This window comes from Bos indicus x Bos taurus, chromosome 2 (genome assembly GCF_003369695.1).
Source record: "Bos indicus x Bos taurus breed Angus x Brahman F1 hybrid chromosome 2, Bos_hybrid_MaternalHap_v2.0, whole genome shotgun sequence".
NCBI lineage: Eukaryota > Metazoa > Chordata > Mammalia > Artiodactyla > Bovidae > Bos > Bos indicus x Bos taurus.
Genome location: NC_040077.1, coordinates 42,199,674 through 42,217,158, shown reverse-complemented (window position 1 = coordinate 42,217,158; position 17,485 = coordinate 42,199,674). Strand labels below are relative to the sequence as shown.

General features: G+C 39.2%; 1 protein-coding gene across 5 annotated transcripts in view; it reads left to right on the top strand.

The window, feature by feature from the left end:
• The first annotated feature begins 9,028 nt into the window (after positions 1-9,028).
• The window catches only part of GALNT13 (polypeptide N-acetylgalactosaminyltransferase 13), a 666,740-nt gene continuing 658,283 nt past the window's right edge, over positions 9,029-17,485 (top strand). For 3 of the 5 annotated variants that reach the window (XM_027560436.1, XM_027560397.1, XM_027560406.1), the window contains exon 1: positions 9,267-9,348. The gene's annotated coding sequence lies outside the window, so the exon portion shown is untranslated. Of the gene's footprint in view, positions 9,349-17,485 lie in introns of all 5 variants that reach the window. The other 2 variants (XM_027560425.1, XM_027560416.1) reach the window with 2 other exon arrangements.

Here is a 17,485-nt window from a genome sequence, read left to right as displayed (position 1 = left end):
TTTAATCCCAGTTTCACCATTTATTAGTTGTATAATCATTAGTAAATTAGCCTAACTGAGCCCATTTTCTGTTCTATTGTTAGTTACTCTTGTTAACCTCTTACTATTGTTGTATTGTTGTTTAGTTGCTAGGTCGTGTCTGACTCTTTTGTGACACCATGTAGCCCACCAGGCTCCTCTGTCCATGGGATATCCCAGGCAAGCATATTAGAGTGGAAGGCCATTTCCTTCTCCAGGGGATCTTCCAGACCCAGGGATAGAACCCATATCTCCTGCATTGACAGATGAATTCTTTACCATTGAGCCACCTGGGAAGTCCCCTATATGTGATACATGCTATTTGGCCCTTATTAAGTGGCAGGCACTCAATTCTGTCCACTGGGACATTTCTATGACAATGAAGACAAAGTCCATGGAGCTTACATTTAAAACTGGGAATCTGTATGCATATGTGTGTTGAAATATGGTTGTGTGTGTGATGCTTGCACATGAGCACTTATGCAAATGATGGGGTATTAATTAATTCTTATCAGTTATTCACAGTATGAATGTTTATTCTGATTCTAGGTTCACTTCAGTTCAGTCGCTCAGTCGTGTCCGGCTCTTTGCGACCCCATGAATCGCAGCATGCCAGGCCTCCCTGTCCATCACCAACTCCCGGAGTTCACTCAGACTCACATCCATCGACTTGGTGATGCCATCTAACCATCTCATCCTCTGTCGTCCCCTTTTCCTCCTGCCCCCAATCCCTCCCAGCATCAGAGTCTTTTCCAATGAGTCAACTCTTCACATGAGGCAGCCAAAGTACTGGAGTTTCAGCTTTAGAATCATTCCTTCCAAAGAACACCCACGGCTGATCCCCTTTAGAATGGGTGGTTGGATCCCCTTGCAGTCCGGGGGACTCGCAAGAGTCTTCTCCAACACCACAGTTCAAAAGCATGAATTATTCGGTACTCAGCTTTCTTCACAGTCCAACTCTGACATCCATACATGACCACTGGAAAAACCATAGCCTTGACTAGACGGACCTTTGTTGGCAAAGTAATGTCTCTGCTTTTCAATATGATATCTAGGTTGGTCATAATTTTCCTTCCAAGGAGTAAGCGTCTTTTAATTTCATGGCTGCAATCACCATCTGCAGTGATTTTGGAGCCCCCAAAAATAAAGTCTGACAGTTTCCACTGTTTCCCCATCTATTTCCCATGAAGTGATGGGACCAGATGCCATGATTTTCATTTTCTGAATGTTGAGCTTTAAGCCAATTTTTTCACTCTCTTCTTTCACTTTCATCAAGAGCCTTTTTAGTTCCTCTTCACTTTCTGCCATAAGGGTGGTGTCATCTGCATATCTGAGGTTATTGATATTTCTCCCGGCAATCTTGATTCCAGCTTGTGCTTCTTCCAGCCCAGCGTTTCTCATGATGTACTCTGCATATAAGTTAAATAATCAGGGTGACAATATACAGCCTTGACATATTCCTTGTCCTATTTGGAACCAGTCTGTTGTTCCATGTCCAGTTCTAACTGTTGCTTCCTGACCTGCATATAGGTTTCTCAAGAGGCAGATCAGGTGGTCTGGTATTCCCATCTCATTCAGAATTTTCCACAGTTTATTGTGATCCACACAGTCCAAGGATGAGTCCAACTCATGCGAAGAGTTGACTCATTGGAAAAGACTCTGATGCTGGAAGGGATTAGGGGCAGGAGGAGAAGAGGACTACAGAGGATGAGATGGCTGGATGGCATCACTGACTCGATGTATGTGAGTCTGAGTGAACTCCAGGAGATGGTGATGGACAGGGAGGCCTGGCGTGCTATGATTCATGGGGTCGCAAAGAGTCAGACATGACTGAGCGACTGAACTAACTAACTAACTATGTATTTCAGGCTTATTAATGAAAAATCATAATACATGTTCTCATTTTACATTTATATTTAATATGAAGTGTAACATGGACCACTACTCTTTAAAAATAAAGTGAAGTATGTTTTTATTTAAGCTTCATAAGTTCCTCACTATTAATTGTAGTCACCTTTCTCTACTAAATGGTAGTCATTCTTCTGTTATTTAATGTTGAAACAGCTGCCTCTTCAGATAAATTTGGCAACACAGATGGATTTAAAGTGAAACAGATTCTCTCCTTTTTATCCAGTTTCTAACAAGCTATTTAGATAGAATTCAAGACAAAAATTTGTGACACTTTACTTGATACTTTCTACTTCCTCTTCCCTGTTATACCTTAAAGAATTATGAACTTGACTATTTTATTGTCCAATATACATAAGTTTTTTTGCACATTGTGTAGGAACATAAATAGTTTTCTTTGAATAGGATAGCCAAAGAAAATGAGGCCAAGAAAGAAAACCTAATGTGATTCTGGGAATCGCTTATTAAAACATTTAAAAATAGTGGCTTCAATACTTTTCCTTGTCCCTTATATCTGACTTTAATTCTGTAAGACAATAGTTTTTAAATCTGTGCATTGATGAAATAAAGAGCTATGGTAGCTTCTTGTTGGCTGAAAGATTCTGTGGTTGTTACATTAATGTTATATTAATGTTACTCATACTGGACTTATGAGTAAAGCATCAAATAACTAATTAAAGTACACTCGAAAAGTCTTCATTGCAAGAGGGTGATGTTTTAAAATATAACTTTAAAATATGAAAATCAACAAAGTTTACCTGCTATATAGTTTTTTTTAATAATAAGTGTTCATATTCAAATTTTAAAGTGACTATTAGATTCTTAGATGTGAAAATAATTTTGTCAATATAATGTATTTTTCCTGACCTTTAATTAGCAAGTGAAATATTATTGACAAGATAATGTAACTTAGTACATGTATTTAATGAATATGTGCTAATGCTTGTTATGTGCCAGGCACTGTACTCAATCCTGGGAAGCAGTGATACAATTCCTGCTTTTCAGTAATTTATCTTCTAAGAAGTGTTATGTCCATGTATATGGAGGTGAAAAACTCTTGAGGTTGTGGATATGTAATCGTTTCAAGCTCTTTGATCGTACTTAACATTTTACTTTATATTTGCCTTTGGATTTAACAGAGAAAGAGAGAGGTTAAATGATAGCAAACCCATATTCCCTTAAGTGAATGCCAGTGCTTTTCCACATTGTTCTGCTTTTTATCTATTTATTTATCTCTTTTTAGGAATTCTTAATAGTGGCTTAGTTAGTCTTTGCCACATGTCCTACTTACTATCTATTTATGTATTCTTGTCAATTTATGTTAAATAGTAGCATAGTCAGACTAGAGTGACCACAAAGTTGATTGTGAGAGACTCATTTGCCGCTCTCCATGGTGCTGAAAGATTTTCGTGGGCTAAAAGTTTCTTCTAATTTTTTCCCTAATTTTTTGGCACGAATGGTTACTGCCCAATCAAGAATTCAAAACAAGGAGGGAAAAAGTAGTGAGGAAAGGGAAGATAAAAAAGATAAAAGTTTATAGAAAAGGCATAGCTGTTGATTAAGAGGTGGTTGGATTGATTTATTCATTAACAGAAAAAGTTTTCTGTACAACAGGCACCTCACTTGGAGTGAAGTTACAATAACTCCCTCCACCCCCACTGCCACCTTATAAACTTAAACTGTGAGCTGGTGTATCCCATATTATATTGGAGAAAACAGGCATTAATCACACAAATATGGAAAACTGTAAGTTTGCAACTGTCAGGTGCTAAGAAGGCCACAGGGCTTTATGGATCATGAGATAAATAGAGCAAATATTAGTGTATTAATATGGAGCTTGGCCAAAAGTTGATTGAATTTTATTCACATTATTAAATTATTATATAAAAATAATATGTGAAAAAAAAGATAAGACCTACAAAATTGTTTCTTTCCAATAAAATCTTCAAAAATATTTTAATGAGATATTGCTTCCATGAACTCACCTTTATATTAATTGATTCTATACTTGAAATAGGTATAAAATTTCCTGATCATGACATTTTCAATGATGATATAATAGTTGGTCAACACCAAAGGTGAGAAAACTTGTTTGCATAAGTAGGTGAAAATATTTTAAACATTTACTTTTATGACTAAACATTTATATCAGTTAAATTGCTATTTTAAAAGCATCAGCACTACTTTTCTTTCATTAAAGTTGTGATTTTAAATTTTTATGTATATAAATGGATTTCAAATATATTCAAAATATTTATCAGAAAAAATAAAAATTATAAAGGCTGGAATTTGAAGAATGCCCAAGTATTATTAGAATAGCCAATCTGCAGCTGACATAGCTACCACAAAAATAGCAAATTAGCAGCATACAGAATAGGATTATCTGATATTTATGCTGAAACTTTGGGTCATTAACTGGAACTTTAGATCATTAATTGGAAATATGCTCACTAGAAGTTCCTGCCAACCTCCTTGCATCCGATCTACAATGGTGAATGTGATGTTCCTTCATCATATGATATTCTTTTGCTCCTGAAAAAAAAAAAAAAATCTTCAAACTATTCCATGAGCCCTTGTCAGTTGTCTGCAACTGAATGTTATAGCAGAAGTCCAGAAGTAGATACCTGTTTATGTATGCCACAGGAAGAATTGGACACACACTCACATAACACTTGCTTAGGCCATTCTCCATAGAGGCCTGAACAAGTCTCTTATGATCAGAGGCTGCCTAGCTATGGACTCTGGCAATCTGAGGCCACTGTACTTGGTCATTCCTGATGGGTAAGGTGATCAATATATTATGTGACATGTATAAATGATTTGTGGCAAACTAGTTTGAAAGCTCAGCTCTTAGCTTGTTTCAGTTTTCTTCTTAGAATTTGTTACCTCCTGACAGAATTACATACTTATTTGTTTAGAATATAGCACAACAAAATGTGGCATTCGTGAAAGCAGTCATTGTCTTTTTGCTCACTGTTGTAAATCACGTTGCACGATGTAAGTATTCTACACATATTCACTGGGTGGAGGATTAGACTCTAAGTTCAATGGGGCTGTCTTTATTCTTTATCTTCAGTGCCTACCCCAGTGTTTAGCTCATTGTAGGTAATAAGGAGATAACTAGGGACCAGATTATAAATGTCTTGTAGGTCATGTTAGGAATTTTAGACTATTTACTAAAAACAATAAGAAGCCACTGAAGTATTATAACTAAAAAGATGTATTATTAGATTTTCACTTTAAAAAATAAAATTCTTACTTTCTGTTTCTCTTAACAGAGAAACTATTGGGCATCACCTTTCTCCTACTCATCCAATCTTAACTCTCTAAGTTATATAACACATTTCCCCCTCTTCTTCACTGCTAATAATTTGTCCAAACCTGTCAATTTATTAAATTAATTTAATTTAATTTAATACATTTGTCTGTTCAGTCACTCAGTCCTGACTCTTTGCAGCCCTATGGACTGTTGCCTGTCAGGCTCCTCAGTCCATGGAATTTTCCAGGCAAGGATAGTGGAGTGGGTTGTCACTTTCTACTCCAGAGGATCTTCCTGACTCAGGGATTGAACCTGAGTCTCTTGTGTCTTCTGCACTGGCAGACAGATTCTTTGCTAGTGCCACCTGGGAAGCCCAATTTTATATATACATACATATATATATATATATATGTCTTTTTTTGTAACTATAGGATGGGCAATTATACCTGATAAACTCATATTCATGTCTTTTATTATATTCTCCATCTAGTCACTTTATGCCTTATAACTAATTAATTGTGCAGTGTTGGTCATCCCATTTATCTAAATAAATACTTGCAATAATTCCGGATTAATTATGCTTCTAGTTTATTATTTGAAAAAAGTACAGTATAATTTTTACTATATTTAATACTCATTCACATTAATTGTTGTATCTAACCTTTTTGTTTTTCCTTCCATTTGAAAGAAAAGAAAAAGAAAGGAAGAAAAAGAGAAGGGAAGGAGGAAGGAAAAGGAAAAGAAAACAGCAAATGTTGGCAAGAATGTGGAGAAATCAAAATCCTTGTGTATTGTTGGGAATGTGAAATGGTGCAGCTGCTGTGGAAAATGGAACGAAAGAGTAAAAACAGACTAACCATAAAAACTAAAAAGTAGAATTTCCTTATATTCTTTCACCAAATTTAACTGTTAAAATAATTTTTTTTCTGTAGGTGTTTCTGAATCATTCTGAACAAATTGCAGCCACTACGCCCTTTTTACTCCAGAATAGTTCATGATAGCAATCACAGCAAAATTATCAAAACCAAGATGTTTAATGTTGATATAAAATCAGTTGTAATTAAACATAGATAAAAACCTAGAGATGAGATATTTTAGAGTTTATTCATATTTTGCCTATTGTCCCAATGTCCTTATAGTTATGTGTTTTTTTCCAGTTGTGTTTTCACTTAACATTGTAGTATATGTTGCATTTAGTCATTGTGTCTCTTTAATATCCTTTAGTCTGGACCAGTTCTTAAGTCTTTTTTTTTTTTTTGACTTTCATCACAGTGATATATTTGAAAAGTACACGTATTTTGTGGTTTCTCTCAGTGTAGGTTTGTCTTTTGCTTCCTTTTGATTATACTTGATTATGCTTTTATTTTTTGGTCTGGAATACTATTAATAATAAGTTCTATTGTGTACTTCTTAGTTCATCACAGCATGAAGCACATGATGTCACCTGATCCCATTATTGGTGATGTTAATCTTGATCACTTGGTTAAGATGATAACTATCAGATTTATTCACTATAAGGACTTTTAAAATTCCCTTGTCATTAAGAAGAATCTGAAAATTACAAAAATGGCCTTATGTGCTTCTTCCCCCTCGAGCGTGCATTCTTCTTTGCAATATGGTTTTGCAGTATCTCCCATCAAGGACATGGAGTATGTTATTTCATCCTTTGAATCTGGGCATGGCCATGTAGCTTCGTTCTGTGTTTTAGCAGAACTTTGGAAAGTACTCTACATTGGAGTCTACACTCCATTGTTGCTTTTCAGAATCCAGCAACCACCGGTACTCAAGGATACAGGACTAGCCTGTTGAAGGATGACAGACAAACAAAGACAGACAAACATCTTAAACAAAGATGATCCATCCCAGCTGAGTCCTGCCTCCAATTAGCTTGCCAACCAGCAGACAAGTGAGCGAGGCCATTATTGACCAGCCAGTCCAAATTGAGCCTGCCAGAGCAGAAACCACCCTGACAACTCATATAACCTTGAGAGTTTATAGATGTTTATTGTTTTAAACTGCTAAGTTTGAGGATGATGTGATAAATATCAAAACATAATTCTCAGGGAGATATTTTGAGAGTACATACATAACTGAATACATGTATAACTTTTACCTACTAGTTTTATGATTCTCGTCCTGGTTAAATATTACTACAAAGGTTGCAAAATGGTGTTGCTACCTTTTTTAGAGACGAAGAATGTAAGAACTGGGGCTTATGTGTTTTGCAAGCACATATGACAAATAAGTGGCTGTGTCAGCCTTAGAAGCTTAACCTTTTACCTGGTGGTCCATAACTTTTCTCAATATGCCATGGATATGTGAATGACGTGATAACAGAACTGACAAAAGCAAGCAATAGAGAAAAAGACCAGTGTCCTTGGTGTTAAGAGTGGCACCCTGTGTCCTCACACAGGACAGAAACACTAATTGATGAGGGTGGAAGTGCTGCCCAGGGTGGACAGTGTAGGAGGGAAAATTAAATATAGTTATTATCATACCAATTTAGGTAATCATTGATTCATGAAAAGATATAAAGATAATGCCTCTAAAAATTGCCTTTCGTGGATATAATCAAGAATGTCACTGATACCCTAGATTATAATTAATAATAGACATTTATGCAACATGACTCAATATTTTTGGAGTAACTCTTATATCCTCCTCTAGTTTTCCCATATAAGCTAAGAAGAGGGAGCTAAGATAACATGAGGTGGCCTACATTATCCCTCTTAAAATTAAGAAAACTGAAACGGTATTAAAAACCCTAACTAACCAGGGGTCAACAGTGAATAAATGGCAAAACATAAACCTGAACTCAGCAATCCCAATTTCCCAGAAGAGTCCCTCCCACATGGCAGAGGGGGTTAGGTCCCAAGTCTTCAGATGCTAATAATATCTGAGTCTTAAGTTCGTGCCTCTTTCCATGCACTATTCTAAAACCCTTACAGATAATTTAATTCACTCAGTCTCATGGACTTTCTACGACACTACACATTAGCTTTACACTGAAATGCAGACATTCAGGTGCTTCAGTGTATGTGTTTTTGCTGTTAGAGACCCTATCTTCTTGACTAAGAAAGGAATTCAGAGCCTTGCTTTTTTCTTTACCGCTCCCTGAAAAATTTAAGAGCACAAGGAAGCCTTTTGCATTTCCAGGTCTCTTACAATGATTTCGGTGGCAGCAGCTGTCTCTAGCCAGAACACTAGGATCCTGCCAGGGTAAACGAACTGTTATGGACAAGAGGCCAAACTCTTGTCTGTCCTTTCTAATTCAGGGAGCCTAAACCTCAAGTTCCCTGCAGCTTATCTCCAATGGAGAGCCGACAGCTGGGGTGGGGTTGCTGGAGCTTTCCCGAGGACAGTCTGCACCCCAGCACCCCTCTAGAAGGTTATCCGGTGCTCTGGGCTAACACAGTGTACACAGCCTGTTTTCGCACAGTGGGACCCCAGGCCGGCCAGGGATCGCGGGGCGCTCTGGGGGGAAAGGACCCGACCCCTCGGTTGCTCTTGGGGGCCGTGACTGCCAAGTATCGCGGGACTTGTGCACATCGCAGGAGCGGCAGCTCCAGGAGCAGCTGGAGCGCGCTCTGTGCGCACCACCCCAGCCCGGGGAGGAGCGGGAGCCGGGAGGGAGGAGGGTTCGGGGTGCTGGTTACGTAAATTATACTAGCCCAGTGAGAGGCCTCCAGGCTGGGGCTACGGGAGGAGGAGGAGGGCCCGCGCAAGGAGGAGGGGCTGAGAGGCAGCGGGCCGGGGTGGGAGGGGGGCGGGGGCCGGGGGCGAAGTGACCAGGCGGTGGCGGCGGCTCTGCCGAGGTGACAATGTGTTAGGAGCCCTCGCTCGGTCTCTTGCGGCTCCTTGGCCTTGGCGCCCGCTCTCGAGGAGCCCTCCAGCCCGCCGCTGCGCTATGAGGGCGCCTCTCCAGGGCTGGCCGAGGCCGGAGCCGGCTCGCTCTTCTCCCGGGGAAGTGTGAGCAGAGAGGCGCGGGCGGGAAGTGGGACTGCGCGCGGCGCTCGCGGGCCGGCGCGGGTTCCAGGTGAGCACGGGATCGGTGTGCCCCACACTCGTCGCAGCCGGCCGGCACCTGCCGGGTTGGGTCGGAGGCTGAATTCCGTGCGTGGACCGCCGTTCCCTCTTCGCGGGATCCCTGGCCGCGACAGCAGGTCTCCGTCTCTCTCACTCTCTCTTGCTTCCCCTCTGATTGTCTGGGAACAGTCCTCTTTGGGTGGCCCGAGTGCCTGGGTGGGCGCCTCGAAGTCCCGCAGCGGGTGGCAGCGCACGGAGCCGAGAGCTCCGAACCAGTCCCAGGAAAGGGGCGCCGGCGAACCCGGTACACCGGCCTCTCGGGCTCTCGAAGCGCGCTTGCTCGCCGCTGCAAGTGCGGAGGAAAGACCGCCAGGCACGGAACTTTCTACCGCTGCCCGCCCCCTACCCTGCTCTCTCTGCTCCCCGGCCAAGCTGGGGGGCGCCGGCCACCCTCTGCGCTTCACTGGCGCTCAGCCCCGGGGGGACATGGCCTTCCAGCCCCAGCAACTTTCTCCCACCAGCTGCGGGCGGTGTGGCGCTGCGGTGCTCTGACGCTTCTACACCGGGCTTTCAACACCGGGGACGCGCTGGGTCTCGGGTGTCGTCCTCGACGGTTGCCTTCCTCTATATTTCTGCCTTCCTTTGCGTCTTAGTCTCTACTTGTCCGTGTCTGAGTCAGTTTCTTTCTCTAATTCTTGATCTGGCTTACCGCATCCGCTCCGGGTTTGTCTCTCTCTCTCATTCTCTTTCCCCCTGTTTTTCTTGGGATGTTCCCGCGTCTCCGTTACTTTATCTTTTCCGCTTTCTCTCCGTCTTACCTTATTTTTTTATGTTTTTTTCCCTCTCTCTGCCTCTCTCCTCTCATCTCTCCTGCCTCGTCCCCCCGAACACCACCAGCTCCCATATTCCGAGACTCCTTGTCCAGGGGAGAACACCCCGGCCCTCCTGGGCACCTCCAGGTACAGAGACCTCCTTTCTCAGAGCCGGAGGAGACTTGGGGATGGAAGCGGAGTGCTCTTGTCTGGGCTGTCGTGAGGGGACTGAATGAGAGTCGCAAGGGCCGCCTCCCCGCCCCGGGTCCGAGGGCTCTGCGCTGCTGAGAACCCGGGCTCACGAAGGCTGCTGTTTGGACAGCGTTAGCTGCGGGTGCCCCTCCTCTTACTCCGTTCTTTGCCTAGAATCAGTTGAATTTCCAGGTGGAGAGTCTACATCTCCACTCTTTACAGGCAGCCACGGGAGGAGACAGTGGGCAGATGAATACAGAAGCTTCGGGATCCAGGGACATCTAACCTGGAAAGGGTGGAAGCTTTCCTGAGGCAAAGGTGTTGCTGTCTGAGGAGCACTGGGGACTGCCTGCCTTCAACTGTCGTAACACTCAATCCGTGAGCGGTTTCTTTGGGAGAGACAGCCGTCACTCTTCCCTGAAATGCATCATAGGGATTTTATTTGCAGGGTTAAAGACACTGACTGCCCCAGCCCCTTGAAATTTCGAGTATCCTTGGGGCCCCGGATCTTCAGCTTTATATGAAGACTGCTTTTGCTCAAGGTTGCTCCCCCCGCCTCAGTGTGTGTGTGTGTGTATGTGTGTGTGTTTGCGTTCCTGCCCTCTAGTGTTAGAGAAACCTGCTGGTTTGAGAATATTGAAAAGTAAGGTGAACCTATTGGTGACTTACTTTTGATCTCTCCCCTTCTCAGGTCGTTCTCCTTACCTTCACCCATCCTTTCCTTTTCTTCATCTTGACTTTTTTGTTGCAGTAGTAATCTTTCCTTTGCCCTGATCTCAACAAACTCCTCTCCTGCAGAATTAGAACCTCAATATTGAAACATCATTTGAGTCCTTAAGAGGTGGATAGATTTGGAGAATTTTCATAGCCTAAAGCAGGCTTTCAACATAAGAAAACATGCCATTTTTCTGCATCGTTCAGTGCAAACCAGGATTTCACATCTCTTCCTTATGCCCCTGCCCACATTCAACTCCACTGAGAATTTTCCCTGGCTTCTCCTCCTTGTTTAAATAAATGCTTTTCATTCACCATTTCTGTGATGCTCATCCCATTCTAGGGCTTAAGCTGATTGCTTAAGTAGAGGCACTAAGCAGTTTTGGGAAGAAGAAAAGAAAGGTTTTCCAAAGGAAACAAAGTGCTTCTGGTATAGATTAATTCTGGATCCCAGTGTCCAGAGTGGGGCCAGGTGCTGTCTCAGATATTCAGACCCTAGCACAGTGTAGGAAAACTAGTAAATGCTTCCCAGAAACTTACTGGTTGATTGATTAGCATGGAGCTAATCATAGGCTTTGAAGTCACCTAGCTATGTGAATGTCTACATACAAGAAGTTGAATTCTACCTCTTGTTTGTTTGTTTCACTTAGTCTTTTATGAATGGGAATTGAGGACTAGCAGAAGGTGAAACATGAGTCCTCTGTGTCCTTAACCCATTCGCTGCTTGAATTTGACCTTCTCTGCAAGTCTTTAACTTGGCTGATGTTCTTTAATAGTCAGTGCAGAATTGAGGAAATGAGTTTAGAGGCTCTGATGGTGGCATCTCTCAGCCTTCTTACCTAAAAGTAAACTAGAGCATGACATTTGTGAGTGAATACTTTCCGGTGGTTTTCACACGTGAAAAGTTCTCTTTTTTTAATGTAAAGAACAGATGTATCAGCTTAAAATATTTGGGGCCCATAAATTAATCTGCAAACTCAATCACTAAATAATTTATAGGTTCCTTTATTGCTTGAAATGTATGTGAGAGTGTGATACTACATGTGTATGAGAATTTGCAAAGTACCTGGAAATGTAATGCCTCCTGATACAAGTTTCTAGTAGGAATCCCTGTGCTGCTGTATTGTTTTCATGATGCCATGACAGTCACCTCTTAAAATAGTTGAGGATTTACCATGAATATTGTTCTGGAGCGTGTTCAAGGCAATTTTGCTTTTAAAACATTACTTATAAATCAGCTCCTACTCTATCCAGTTTTTCATATTTAAAAATAGCAAAGACATAGTGAAGATGGAAATTCTAATATTGGTTGAGATACATTCTGATCTCTTAAGAATATTGAGACATATTTAACTTTTTAAAGATGTACATTACTTTCAGGTTTAAGTTATGTCAGAGTGAAACACAGTGTTTCCATTTTGCCAACTTGATTCTAAGAAGTGGTAGTTGTACAAGAACATTTCCATCTAATAGAGATTTTGTAACTTTTTAAAAATTTTGGCGTTTTAGGAAGAGGGTGCGAACAAGGAATAAATGGATACTTTTATTCTTTCTGGTTAGGAAAATGAAGAAGATATTGATATTTCTGAATAAAAAGAAAATTATAGAAGATGATTGAGAGTAAAGTATGAATAAAGTCCTGCCATGTGAAATAAATAACAATGCTACATGTCTCTGATAAGTGTTTTTGTGCTTTATGAAAATGAGCAGATCCTATAGTTTTGTCCTTTAATTTGCTTTATTAAGCATCCTATTTTCAAGATGCAGCTCCTGCAATAAGCAACAAATTCTTGATTGTGACTTTTAATACATTGCCTCTTGGGGCTTGTGTTGATATCAGTAGGAAAAACATGTAGCCCTCTTAAATCTAATGAAATCTAGCAGGATCACTACTTTGGAGTCTGAGTGACCATATGCCTAATTATCCAAGAATTTTAACTGGCCTTTGTTTTTTTAATCCTTCCTGTCATCAGAGTAAACATATGTGGAACATCAAATCAAGACTTATATATATATACATATATATGTATATGCTGCTGCTGCTAAGTCGCTTCAGTCCTGTCCGACTCTGTGCGACCTCAAAGACGGCAGCTCACCAGGCTCCCCGGTCCCTGGGATTCTCCAGGCAAGAGCACTGGAGTGGGCTGCCATTTCCTTCTCCAATGCACGAAAGTGAAAAGTGAAAGTGAAGTCGCTCAGTTGTGCCTGACTCTTAGAGACCCCATGGACTGCAGCCTACCAGGCTCCTCCATCCATGGGATTTTCCAGGCAAGAGTACTGGAGTAGGGTGCCACTGCCTTCTCTCTCTCTCTCTCTCTCTCTATATATATATATATATAAGAGAAGTGCTACAACTACCACTTCTTAAACTCAAGTTGAAAAAATAGAAACATTGTATTCCACTCATATAACTTTAACCTGAAAGTAATGTAGGTTGTTAAAAAGTTAAATGTGTCTCAATATTCTTATCATTAGAGATCAGAATGTATCTCAACCAATATCAGAATTTCCACCTTCACTATGCCTTTGCTATTTTTAAATTATATATATATATATATATATATCGGAGAAGGCAATGGCACCCCACTCCAGTACTCTTGCCTGGAAAATCCCATGGACGGAGGAGCCTGGTAGGCTGCAGTCCATGGGGTCGCTAAGAGTCAGGCACAACTGAGTGACTTCACTTTCACTTTTCACTTTCATGCATTGGAGAAGGAAATGGCAACCCACTCTAGTGTTCTTGCCTGGAGAATCCCAGGGATGGGAGAGCTTGGTGGACTGCTGTCTGTGGGGTCACACAGAGTTGGACACGACTGAAGCGACTTAGCATAGCATACTGTATATATATATACTGAGTCTGACAGTCTACTTGATGATATTTCATAATATTTCCTATGCTGCACTACAGACACACTAAGCATATATCTGAATACATAAATCACATTTAAAGATCCTATACTGTCTGCTTTGATAAACCATTTTAACATTTTAAGTCATTTTAACATTTTAGACTAATATTTACAATTTATATATTAAAGCACATTGTTTGGTTAAATTTTTCTGCCATTCAGTTACAGACATACATATTTTTGAAGAGTCCAGCTTCCCATTGTGAAATTTAGTACTTAGAAAATTCACAGAAATTTGTGAAAATGAATATACACATGAATTTACTAGTAGTTGGTCATCGTTTGGGGCATTATAAGCAATTATCTTTGGGAACAAAGTATAATAAAATCGATTTTATTTATTTGATATTTATTTCTTTTTGATTAAGATTTAGACCTATGTGTATGTTCTCAAGGTAGTATATTTACAATAATATGTTTAATTGGTCTGAGATAGTTATCAAGAAATTATTACAAATGGCTAAAGACATTTATGTGATTAATATGTGTTCTAATGTCCCTTTTAGATACAGTAGCTAAAATTCATTTTTAGCTATTAGTTTTCCAATTTTATTTATCTTTAATATATTTAGGGCCTATTTAAGCTGAAATTCTTAATTTTTAAAAATTATTGCTACAGGTTATTAAGAGATTGCTGGCATCTAACTTTCCTCTGAGGACCCAAATATCCAAATAATTATAAATCTCATAAACTATCAGGTTCTCTTTTAATGTTTGTTATTATTATCCTCCACAATTGACCTGAAACAAGATGCAAAATATTGGTTGTTAAACATTGTTCCATCTTAATGGTTAACCCTCCCAACATGGCTTGAGAGGGATGTAGGGGAAGTGGTGACTGTTACCATCATCGCAGGAACATATTTGTGATCCGCTTTTAGGTGAGAAGATGTAAAACACTGTCCAGATAAATATTCACCCGTCTTTGTTTTTTCTTCGAGAAGTACTTACTATTAAGATAGATGGGAACTCTCCAAGATATTCCAGGGTTTCTACCATGATGTAGAATTAATTGGGATTCTATTTAGTACATTAAACTACATTGAATTGTCACTTAAATCTTGTTTAAGATCTTGTAGAACATTATAAGAAGAGTGTGATTAAACTGTTGTTGGTACTCTGGTGAACAATACATGTGCTGAGTAGCCACTGTAAACAGGAGAATTTCAGACAGAGCTTGCACATTCAAAATCATCTAAATTATACCTCAGAGACTGTAGCAAATGTCAACTTAGTCTCTTGCCTAATATTAATTGCTTTGCTATTATAAGCTCAGTGCCATTTTTTTTGTTGTTATAAATGAATTTTGACATAGGAGGAGGATTATCTTCTTGTAGACCAGAAGCATAACAATTTAATTTCCTTTTGAGATTTTTATTATATAATTAGTTTCAGATAGAGAGGATGGGATTTATATGACTATCAAGACCCCTGTGCAGTACCACCATTAGGCTAATGAAAACAAAATTGGGAACAAATACTTGGAAACAAATATATGTAAAGGTTGTAGCCATTTTGATTTATTGATGAGGGAGTTAAAATGATGAAGAGTTACAAAGTGATAAAATAACTAAAATTTATTGGATACATACTTTGACTTGTATTGTGAGTAAGTAAATATCTAACAGCTCGTACTATAGTTTATCCTCAAAATACTATGAATTATATGTAGTATTACTATCCCCACTGATAAATGAGGAAGCACATATGCAATATCACACAGCTGATCTGTATTAATATTAGGGGCAGGGATCACATCAGTTATATCTATCTCTGAAGCCAGTGCTCTAAGAGTTCTCAAAATGACATTTTCACTAATAAATTTTTTTTTTAAATGAGTGTCAACTTCCATGTGGACATTTTCTTTTTGCACAATGAGAATAATTTTTAAGTCTATTTATATCACAGTCATTTTATCAAAGAATGGACATTGTAACAACAATAAGATGGCAGAACTAAATCACAAAATATAGTCCTTAAAGTAGAATAAATTTAGCTTCCTGTACTTTCTACATTGCATTTATTTTTCTAATTTAACAAAGACTGAAGAAAATTCATCACAGTCTGGTAATTTATTTCACCACATTCTGTAGCCTGCGATTGGAACCCTCCTTAGTCTGAGCCACTCAAATATACTGCTACCCAGTGGGTCCCAAGCACCCATGCAACACAGGCCAGCGTGGGTGTGATATCTGTGACTTTGTCCTTATAGTTATTCCTTTCTCTTTCTAGTTGCAAGTCTGGGCAATACGATTTGTATCTAGGAAGGATGGTAACAGTTACCCTAAGCCTCAGTTTACTGCTTCAATTTTTTTTTGAAAAAATTAGAGAATTGGAGGCAATTTGATCTTTTGTGGTAGTTAACCACAAATCATTATTACTAAGACAGTGCCAATCTGTGTCCTTGGATAAAGAATGAATACTGGGCGAAAACAAAAGGAGCATGTCTCAAGAACTTATTCTATCCTCTTTAACCAGTATGTCCCAGTCTTTAGGGCTCAATTTGATCCCTTTTTTTTGCATGTTTATTTTCCTTGATGAGGACAAAGCAGTTTTGCTTTAGGTAAGAAAGAAAATTCCAAAGCTAAACTTCTAACTGCTTTTGTAAAACTGACTGATGCTATTAAACCCCAAGTTGCTTTGGACAGTGACTGTTGTGGCCATGGAAGGGGAAGTGGACACTGGTGGACTGTGTGGGATATAATTAAATTGACTTGAGACGTTGTTTAATGTCATTGCCAGCAAACCAGTTTGGAAACTGAAATTATCTCAAGAGGTTTTGTTTGTTTGTTTTAATATAGGTTGTCAGATTCCACTGATACATATTCTCATTTGCCTGGGGTAGATACATAGGGATCTATCTTTATAAATATTTTTCTAGATAAGTTTGATGTACAAGGTTTCAAGCAACTGAACTACTTCTAGAACACGTTTCAGATTTAATAATTTTTAGTCAATTAAACAAATATAGAAGTTACTATGTCCTGGACATTATTCAGAATACTTAACAGATATTAATTAATTCATTTAATCATAACAACCCCTGAAAGTAGGTTTTATTAGTATCTCCATTTATAGACAAGGAAATTGAGACACAGAAAGGTTAAGTGAGTTGCCCAGGGGAAGTTGCTGAATGGTGGAGCATGGACTATGCTATTTTGATGAAACAGTTAATGGTCTGCTTTAAGTCACAAAGCTTGAAGCAATAGAAATGAAAATGGAACCCAGATTTCTGTGTTTTGTTTCCTATTTGAAGAATTTTTGCCTTTAAAAGTAAAGGAAGAAAATCTGATGAACAAAGTCAAAAACAAAACATGTTTACCCTTTAGAAGTCATAGCACCAGATTAATAAAGAAATTTAATTATGAAAGATAATAAATGTGGAAAAACAGTAGCTTTCTTCAAGTAGATTTATTCTTGACTTTTCTTCGGTGCAGACCCACCCACCCTCTCCCCACCATCCCTAGCAAAAAAAAAAAAAAAAATGAAAAGAGCAAGAAGTTAACACAGAGATGTAGACAAAAGGAAAAAACCTGTAAGAGGGATTTCTATATAGAGATTTCAATCTATAACTAAGATCTACCTTAGTTAAAATAAAAAATACCTTATTGTCCTGCAATTACTGTTCATAAATTATTTAGATTACA